This window comes from Prosopis cineraria, unplaced genomic scaffold (genome assembly GCF_029017545.1).
Source record: "Prosopis cineraria cultivar Desert tree isolate PC_DT_omini unplaced genomic scaffold, ASM2901754v1 PC6, whole genome shotgun sequence".
Taxonomy (NCBI): domain Eukaryota; kingdom Viridiplantae; phylum Streptophyta; class Magnoliopsida; order Fabales; family Fabaceae; genus Prosopis; species Prosopis cineraria.
The window spans coordinates 2,549,189-2,559,534 of record NW_026555337.1 but is presented as its reverse complement, the minus strand read 5'-3'; the positions used below and the strand labels follow the sequence as shown (position 1 = coordinate 2,559,534).

The following is a 10,346-nucleotide window of genomic DNA, read 5'->3' as shown; positions in this document are numbered from 1 at the left end:
GAAGATCCTATTCTTTACGAAACTCCCTGTATTAATTGGCGATCAACTCCATTTTATTAATCAAACCTATGGCCCTTATCTTTTTTATTTTGGCCCCTCTCTCGCTGCTGACGTGTTGACCTTGTCCTCTAGCGCTCTACGGTTTACACGCGTATTGACTAGGTGCCAACTCCTACTTCTTTTCTTCATGCTTTTAAACTTCCCGGCACATTCGCTGCCCCTCGCCCCCCCCCCAAAAAAAAAAAAAAAAAAACTTCCCAATACAATCAAAACCAAACCCAAGTTATTATTTAAATCCAGCCCCCCGCCTCGAAATTAAAAAATATAAAATATAATTTGTTGTTTAAAATTGTTAACAAAAATGTCCCAGAGAGACTTATCTTTTACAACTTAATTAAAACAACAGGCTGGGTACGTGATCGGCGGAGGCAAATATTTGGCACACAGTTGATTTGGGTGACGGGAATAAATAGTTGAGGGATATTTTTTTTTTAAAGAAAAAGTGACGTGGATGTGATTGCGAGGTTTTCAAAAACAAACAGAGGTGAAGTGAAGTGGCATGGAGAATAAAGAAAAACTTGAGAAGAGCGGGCACAGGGTAAGTAGGAGGAGGCAGCCTTAGGCAATAAATGCAATCCTGAGAGAGGTGGACGCGTCAGCCGTCAGGATCGCTTTGCTTTCCTTCTCAATCGATGGCACTCGCATGCAAAATAGGAAAGCCGTAAGAATTATTAAAAATAAATAAATAAATAAAAGAACGGGGCAGGGGCCAGGGGGAGAGGGGGAGAGAGTAACGAACGAACAATTACATGTACTCACAACTCGCCCACAGTTGTGCTGTGCCTGTGCCTACCTTCCCCTCTCAGTACTCCTTCCCATTTTTATTTATTTCACCTTTTTTTCTCGTTTCCATTTTCCTTTTCTTCTTTTCTTCTTTCTTTTTATCTGATTTTCTCTAGTCTCAACCAAAAAGCACATCAGTGACAAAGTTCTCCCACCAAGCTTTCCAGTGAGACTGTGGATTTAGATCTTTACTCTCTATCTCTCCATGCCGTTTGTCTGGTTTAATGCTATTCATTTAATCACTGTCATAAAGGAACATTATGATCTTCTTTTAAGTGCAAAAGTATTTAAGCGATGATATCAAATATTCAGATATGTCTAAAATTATGCGTTGAAAAAACACACACAGGATCTAAATCTGAAGCTACATGCCTAGCTAGAGCTTCAACTCCACTCAAAACTACCACTAATTTAGTTGTAAAAACTCGACAGCTGAGTACCGATACAAACCTTGTTGATCAACGATGCCCTTCATCTCCAACTCGAACATTGTTTTCTTATTTAACCAAAAAAAAAAAATCTTCGGTTCCTTATAAATCACTGTCTTGCTTAAAAAAAAAAACATTTTACATAATTTTAAAATCATCTCTTAGATTAGCCTTGGGGAAAAAAAATACTCTTAAACTCTAAAGCTCCGTCCCCCCTTGCGTTTAATATATATATATATATATATTTGGTCAAACCCTTACCGATACCGTAACTCTCTCACGGAATCCTCAAAGTTGTCTGGTGATTAATTAACCAAGCATATATATATAAAAACAAGAATACGAGAAGATGGAAGAGAATCTAGTACCCTTTTTTTTATTCCATTAAAGCCAGACATCCATGTGAAACCAACCAACAGCCCAAAAAAAAAAAACCAACGACCTGAGTTATGCCACCTGTCCAACTAAAACAGACCTCTTACCTTTCTTTTGGAGTCTCTAGTGTCATTTAAAGTTGCCCACAATATTGCACTTTCTTTATTAACCCGCGGTTTTCAAAAATCAAGTTCGTTTACTTACCCGTCAAAATCTGCATGTTTGCACAGACATAAACTGGTCAATGGTCATATTTCATGGGTCTGAGGATGCCTTTGATTTGTCATTTCAAAATAAAAAAAATGCCGCCAAGATTGTCCTAAAAGTGATACAAAACACAAAGCGAACATTTTTTTTTATTTATTTTAAAGATAGAATTTATAACACCAGAATGCATTAGGGAAAGAGAAAGGGAAGACATGAAAGTGGTCAAACTTATTTAAGAAGGCGATAAGGACGAACGAGTTTACAACTTGGAAAAAGGTGTGGAACTTTTGGGGGAGAGAGAGAGAGAGAGAGAGAGCAGTGAAATGAAACGAATAAACCAAATGGTTGTTTCATTCAACTTTTGTTCGCAAAAGATACATTGCATGATGATGGATATACATGCTGCGTGTTGAATTGTGAGGATCGCCTACACACTTTTAGAAAGACCAGCCCCTAATATTAGGCACTCACGGCTCCAACCAAACCTTCCATTCCAAGCCAACCAATATTCATATTTTTTTAAAAAAATTATCTTTAATCTAAAAGATATACGCACACGTATAAATATTTTAATGTTAGATTTAACCAGGAAAAGTGAAATTGTGACAAGTTGCTGACAACCAATACAATATTCACATCTCAATATTTATTATGGACACATTTTTTATTTATAAGGCGTGAAGAATTTTGTGCATGTTGTTGTGTGGGCGGGGCAGAAACAGAAAAATCTACCGGGGTTGATATGCATATCAGATGTCAGAAGGCAAGTGCTCCCACAGTATACTTAGTGTGTCAGTCACTCACTGTTTGACCTGCTCCAATTCCTTCTTTTTTCTGTACTTTCATTTCACCACACAGCCTAACAGCCGCATCATTTCCCTTCCGCACTCAGATCCTGTCTATGTGCTCCTCTATTCTTAATTACTCTTATTTGGGTTTGTCAGAGACTCCATCATCTGACCTCGAATAAAAATGCAAGCAAAGGATAAGCATCAGGACCTGCAACATATATACTACTGTACAAATTGATGTGTGCGTGACCCACAGGGATTGGTTGCCGTGTGAATCTTTTGAACAGACCGAGCTTGCTTCTTGACTTTGTAGCCCGCAAAAAGGATTGCGCCCTTTTACAAATTTTCAACAAAATGCCAAATTTCATCGCACGCCTTATCAACATGGAGGGAGAGAGACGTGAGGAACTAGATATGGTCTGGTTAAAGAAAGAGGTTGGAAAAATAGAAATTGTTGTTCAATGCATTCTAAAAGAATCAAAAGAAACGGATATGAGTCCGAGTCTACTGTTTGGTGGATCAGGAAGGAAGGCTTTCGAAGGTTTTCACGTTTACCAGAGAAGACGCAGATCAACACCCACTTCACACCATTTTTGCATCAAGAATCATAATCAGATCGGGTCGGCGTGTGCTTTTTGAGTCGGAGCTTCTCACTCTTTCCCACTAAAAAGCAGATTAAAGGCTAGCTCATGATTCCACCCAACCCCCCCCCCCCAACAAAAAAAAAAGGGGCCGGTGATACAGATTACCAGGCTCCAGTTTCCCATGTATATTAAAGAAAAGCAGAACAACGACAATGATAGGTTTCAAATAAAAGGGATCGAGGGTGGAGGAACAAATATGCCATTCATATAAAACAAGATATATAACATAAATATTGTCGTATTTTCATGTCATTCTTTCCGAATATATAAATATAACCGACTCACATCCAACCAACCACTTCCGAAACAGAGGCCGCAATCTTAACTTCCATTTCATAATTTGCGCCTAACAGAGTATGACTCTCTATAACTTCAGTAATGACTCCTCATGTTGGAAATGACAGTTAAAATGTGCTCAGTAAAATTCACGATTATATACCCAACCACAAATAATAACATACTGTACAGTGTGGTATTTTTTAGCAAATGGAAAAACAAAATACTGGGAGTATAACATATAAAGAAGATAAAATCAATATTTTGCCCAGTTAATACCGGAGCTCAAAACTTGGTAAAATTCAACAAGATCACAGAGTCTCCCGTGTAACAAATTTAATAACCAAAACGAACACTTTCTCCCTTTCCTTCCTTGCCACTGCCAGAATAAGTCATATCAAGAGTTTCCTGGAAGTCTCTCTCCTCCGACCATAACGACTCCATAGAGTAAAAAGGGCAAAATCCGGGTTTTTTCAATGTACATAAACAAGATAATTTAGTCAGTGTAGGTCAAGCAAGTATGTTGTTGCTGTTTAAATCTCCTCCTAATCTCTTGCGTTTGCACCAACACAAATACTCAGGGATTGGCCCGTCATCTCCAATAACCCAGTTATGCTGAGCAACATCACCCAACGTCATCCGAAGTTTTGGATCTGCAAAACACATTTCAATTGATACCCCATAAGAAGGTGAACCTCACATTACTGGGGGCAAAAAATGAATAATTAGATCTTTTAGGCGGGAAACAGTAGAAAGTAGAATTTAAATATACCTTTGCAAAGTAGTCCTTCCAGCAAGTTCCTTATTTGTGGATTCAAATCATCAGGGAGTACTAAAGGATTATTGACAATCTGGATGAGAAGTAAAGCAGCAGGCTGAGGTTTCTAAGACAAAAGCTGATAAATGAAGCATGGAGACAACATGCGTGTTATTCATATGAGTATATGCATGACATACTTTGTCATAAGTATCTTGAAGTGTGTCTCCAAGAAACGGGTATTCACCCAAAATCATGCAGTACAAAGTAACTCCAACTGCCCAAGTGTCTGCAGCCTTACCATTATAGGTAAGACCTGAAAGAACATCAACCGACAAAACTGCAATTAGAACATGAACTTTCACATACTAAAGTACCTTGAAAAGTTTGGAAAAGATAACTCTAACCTAAACAACATTCTGGAGCAGTGAAAACAGGAGTCCCAGGTGATCGGCGAAGCTCATCATTATCATCCTGCAAAATGAAATCAAGTAAAGCCTCCATACCCATCACTTACCTGTGTCTAGCAAAAACAAAATAACATCTCTCAGGGAGAACTACGTGGGATGGTGGGATATGCAGAAAACATTACAGAAGACATAAAAGCAAATAACTGATAGCTCCTTTAAAGGAACAAAGGATAAAATCCTAATCATTTTGGTGTGAACAGAATGAAGGACCACTGCGGACAGACATAATAATGGCAGAACCACAGGATATACCCATCAGCTTTCACATCTTTTGGGCGTTTTAGATAGCATCAGCTTTCGTAAGATATAACCTATTTACACTGAAGCTCAGCAATATTAAAGTCACCTCAAAAGCCTGGCTGACGCTGAAATCCCCAATCTTTACTGTCCCATGACGTGTAACCAACAGATTATCCGGTTTGATATCTCCATGCACTATATTCTGCATTTCAAAGAATCCATGGAATAATCACCACGGTGTAACAAAAACTACTTCAGAGCACATTACATAAATAAGGTAACTGGAAAACAATTTTCACAGATAACACTAGCCTCAGACATCAATATAAACAAGATTCCACACAATCAACAATACTAACTTAGTGAGCATACAAGGTTCATACTTCTAACATCTATGCAACAGGGAGATTTCAGATAGTGACAAGAGAGGTTAATTAATTCAATACAATGTAAATCACACCACAAAACTGTAATAGCCACATTTATCATACAAAAAATTTAGAACTAAAGATATGTCTAGGGGATAAAATATTCAGGAGCAAGTTTTAAGGATGGGTAAGTAGATGTAAAAGTTCTGCCAACTTTTGACAACAATAAAGGTTTAATTTATTATAAAGTTGGATTTATAACTGCAATATGTCCTACATCATCCTGCCAACTTTTGACCCTTTCAGCAAAACTCCATTAACCCCCCTGTTTTGGCCCCTCCCCTCCCCTCCCCTTTGCCCTCCTCTCCCCTCCAAAACCTCCCCCACAATTGGGGGGATTCCTTCCCCTCCCTCCCCCTCCCTCCCCTCCAACCAAACATAGTGTTATGGACACCATGGCCCCACTATTCAAGACTTGGCTAACATCAAGAAAGACAAAAACATGCTATTCAAGTCCTACCATCTCGGAACTGAGACTACTTAGCTGCAAAATTACACACGCATCCATATTAATCCTCATAATAAAAGTCATATAATAACAAAAACTACAGCAATAATGTTAATACCAAGGGAGGCCATAGTGAGTGTGCATGAGAGAGTTAAGAGTCAAAAATAAGCACAAAAGGATTGGGTAAGAGATAATACATGAGCATGAAGGTATCTTAATCCCGAAACTATATCACGCAAGTATTTCCTAGCAGTCTCCTCACCCAAGCTACAAGAAGGACCTGAACCCTCACAAACCCATTTGCCTTCTACATATTCAAGTACTGTAGAAGAAGGAGGAGGAGGAGGAGAAGATCAGCTGTCAGCTACAAGACTGGTAAAAGTTTTTATCCATTCAAACTTGAGAAAGCAATGCAGAGAGAAAATTCAAATGAGATTGACTATGTTAGGATGCTCCAGCATTTTCATGATGAGTACTGGAAATAAGGAATTTGTCTTTTACCTACTGTATGTAAAATAATGAAAAAAAAGGCGCTTAACAATTGAGTTAGCACAACTAATGTATAATTTTTTGCACAAACAAGGAAGCAAAATGACACTCAAAGTATGCATAATTCCCAAAATTAGTCAATGTACATGCCAGCGTACAACCAAAATTGCATAAAAAGGTGACGGTCATGAGGGGAAATGAATTACCTAGATAGGAGCTGCCAAAAAATAGGACTGTCACGAGTGTTGGGAATTATTATCTAACAGTGGCTTAGTTAGCATGGGTGAAAAGTCGTAAGTAGTTAGGAGGTGGATGGGAAGTTCTATCTATGTGGACTCCCTATATACTGGTGATTATTGATGAATGAAGTCGTTTTCTAGTTTCCCCTTGTATCAAGTAATGTCCATATGATTTCTACTATACGAACTCACATTTAGCAGTTACCAGTAGAAAATAAAGCAAGATTTTTGAACTTGACATGTTTACAATTGGTGCCTCATTTTTCAGCATTGAACGTAAAAAAACAGAAGATATAGAAAAGAAACATACATACCTCCCGCAGAACATCAGTCATGGCAGTCTCCGAGGGTGCAACTCGAAGCTTCTGTAGATGAGACTTATGAAAGGCCTGCAGATTTAAAAAAAAAATTAAACTCACTAAATGGCTGATTGCAGCCTTAGGTAAGAAGACCATTGTGCATGCATTTGATAATGGTCATTTCTGGGGACCAGTACCGTGATCATTTATCTTTGTTTCTTTCTTTTCAACCTTTTAGTTTTCACAAAGAACCATCAAGGCACATAGGTTCTTTTTAACCTATGAATAGAAAACAAAGAAAAAGTCTTAACTTTTTCTCAGCCTCACGATATTCAATAAAACTGCCCAGGTTACATTACACGTCCAAACAATAAAAATCAGCAGTAGCATCTTTTTCAATCAGCAAATATTACATAAACCATAGCCAAATTTTCTACAATGCAGTAAACTAGCAACTCCCACACCAGAAAAGAGCCTCATACCTTGATTGCATAATGCCTTCCATCTGCACAACTTCGGTATAAACCTATCATGCATGTAAAAGATACTTTCAAAAACTACAGTCATGAGCGAGACAACATAATATCACAACACTAGGCTTACCACTTTCCCATAACTACCAGAACCAATCTTATACTCCCGAACATATTCATTTACCATCTTGTTACCATTTTCATCCTGAAACAGCAATAAAACCTACATAAAACTTCTGACAGGATATATGAAATACAATAGAAAAGTTTCTCCTGAAAGCAAGCGCATAAATCAAAACTGATAACCAGTCAGGTAAGCAGGCAAGCTCAATTGCTCAAATGCATTGCTAACAAGTGAAGAAAGAAACAAAGAACAGCTGCATATAAGGGGGGAAGCAATAAAAATATTTCAAACTTCACCTGCAACTTTATTTCAAGCCATTGGTGAAGAGTATCTAGAGTAGAAACTATCCCCAAACATTATTTAACAACTTATACACTAAAAACTGATTATTTCTTACTATTTAGGTCAAAGGATATCGTATGAATAATTAAATACAGTTAATCTTAGGTCATGCTAAGCATCATCAATGTTGGTGTAATACTCATCAGCAAATATGATACCATTTCCTATCGTTAAAAGAAGATTCCTATTGCAGCTATTTACAGACATACCATATAAAGGATAGTTCCCAACACACACCTAGTTCAGTTTTGACATAATGCACTCATGATCACCTCACTTTGAAGATCACTGATAGCCTGGCCAGTTGCTTGTCTTGATTTTTCCCTTTTAATCAAAAATACACACAGCACAACAGAAACCTAAAAGACTGTTCTACCCATTACCTCTCGCGAACAACTTTGTTAGTTTCCTTAACAGAAACTGCCTACAAATCATATCTTCTCTTCTCTCAACATCAAATTTCCTCAGAACGTTTGGTACAAATTGGAACTTCACTATCCTCCACTAATGGTGTCAGTAACATCACCATTATAGGATCCATCTTCATCTCCGTCTTCAGTTTCATCCAATAATGGCTCCTGAGAGAGATTACTCTTGATGCCAGACTGATTTCTGCGACGTTTGAATTTTCTCATGAACCCAAAGCACCACAGCAGCCCATTGCTATCGCAGTGGAGAGACTCTTTTTGAACATTCAGACCTAACACCGAAGCCGTATGTAATCCTTCAATTAAAAAAAAAAATCAGAATCTTAGACATGAATGCCAAAAGTAATAAAATAAAGCATATCAAATAAAAGCAAAATATCGACCACCTCACACGCCCAAAGAAAACACCTAACAGCTATATTCTCTGCTGACCCTGCAATGGTTTTCGCAGCAAGATTTTCATTACAGGATGAAAGCAAGCTTGGCTTTCTAAGCTTGCGTGCATTACAAAATCAATGATATTTTGCATGCTTCGTGACGGAAAGATGCTTACCTGATTTCAGAGGGAGGAGAGGGCTTCAGCCCTGTTTAGCGACGCTATTCTAAAGGATGCCATTCAGCTAGGTGAAAAAAAGGGCTAGATATATTAACCCGATTATGATTCACATCCAGCATTGTGGAACTCCAGTTTATAACAATAGGTGCAAGCTCAGCCCCCGATCTCCCAAAAAAATTCGTTGACCTTTTCCATTATCATGAATAGGGAAATCATTAAAAAATAAAATAAACAAGACCCAAAAAAAGTTATCCGCTAATTGACGAGCATAGCCGAGCTTTAGCCAAGAGAATTGCAAAGAACCTTCAGACGCCATCAGGAAGGAACGGCGCCGACAGATAAAATCTACTCGCTTTAAAAACATCTTTATAATTAATGTCCGTCACGTTACCTCGTTTTTCTGGGCGAGGATGACAAAATGAAACAACTAATACCGAGTCTTGCCGCCTCCAAAAGGCCTAAAATTCCAACACGGATCGGCGGCCTTTGGAGCAAATTCAAAACCCCAAGTCCCGGTGCAATCGCGAGTCTCCAGTCACCCCGACAATTGAAGCGAATCCACAATCAAGAAATTCAAACCCTACGCTAATTCTGATTCTGGCGGCGACAGTATAATGAGGGATCCGCATATAAAGAACCCTAGATGGGAGAACCCGATTAACAAGAGGGGGGGGGGGGAATAAAACTTGGATGGAGATGTTTAATCGGTTGATTACATAAATGGAATGAAAATGTTGGGGGCTGTGATTTTGATGCTACGGATCACGGCAGCAAATAGAAGTTTTATTATAGCTAAAACGTTCTCAGGCCGCACCGCCTCAGGAGAATCTTGATTACTACCAGTTTCCGCAGAAAGCGGCATCGAGGAAGGCAAAATAGCGAAAATGCCACATCAGGTCACACTTTCATAGAAAGGTGAAAATACACTAAATGTAATTAAATACAATTTATAAAATGATTTGAATAATCTCGTGAAAATTAATTACGCTGTTTAATTCTTCTTTAAGAAAAAATTGTAATGATCATTGTACTATAAATATAGTAACTTAATTACATCTTCAATTGAAAATGGAGTTTAACTCCTTTACATATGAGATCGGGAATTCGAAGTGAATTAGCATTTTCTAACAACTTTGTTTTTTGAAAATGATTTTTTTCCAACTTGAATAATGATTAGCAACAAGATGAGTTATGCAATATGATCTAATTAATTAATTAGTCACATGGAAACTTACATGACTGGAACGAACCAAAGTGAACTGCATGACGTGATTATCCTTTCAAAATTTGCACAGATGTTTTCGCGTTTGAAGTGATGAGGATTAAGATATGCTTGAGATGGGCAGTCATAGTTCATTCACAAATCACATGCCTATCTATCTTTTTGTGTTGGCTTTAACCATGACCTATTTGACTTGCCGTTGACCTAGTGCAGACCCTTATGATCACGAGAGGAGACGATAGAGAGAGGGGAGAAAAGGGACTCCAA

At 38.1% G+C, this 10,346-nt stretch overlaps 1 long non-coding RNA gene and 1 pseudogene across 1 annotated transcript; both read right to left on the bottom strand.

The window, feature by feature from the left end:
- Positions 1-3,698: 3,698 nt before the first annotated feature.
- Positions 3,699-8,101, bottom strand: LOC129314235 (serine/threonine-protein kinase GRIK2-like; annotated as a pseudogene).
- A 584-nt stretch (positions 8,102-8,685) lies between these two features.
- On the bottom strand, positions 8,686-9,742 carry LOC129314582 (uncharacterized). The gene is made up of 3 exons (XR_008594181.1): positions 9,249-9,742; positions 8,855-9,043; positions 8,686-8,734 (listed from the first exon to the last, which is right to left on the bottom strand). It is a non-coding gene; the product is annotated as an uncharacterized LOC129314582 (long non-coding RNA).
- Positions 9,743-10,346: the final 604 nt, after the last annotated feature.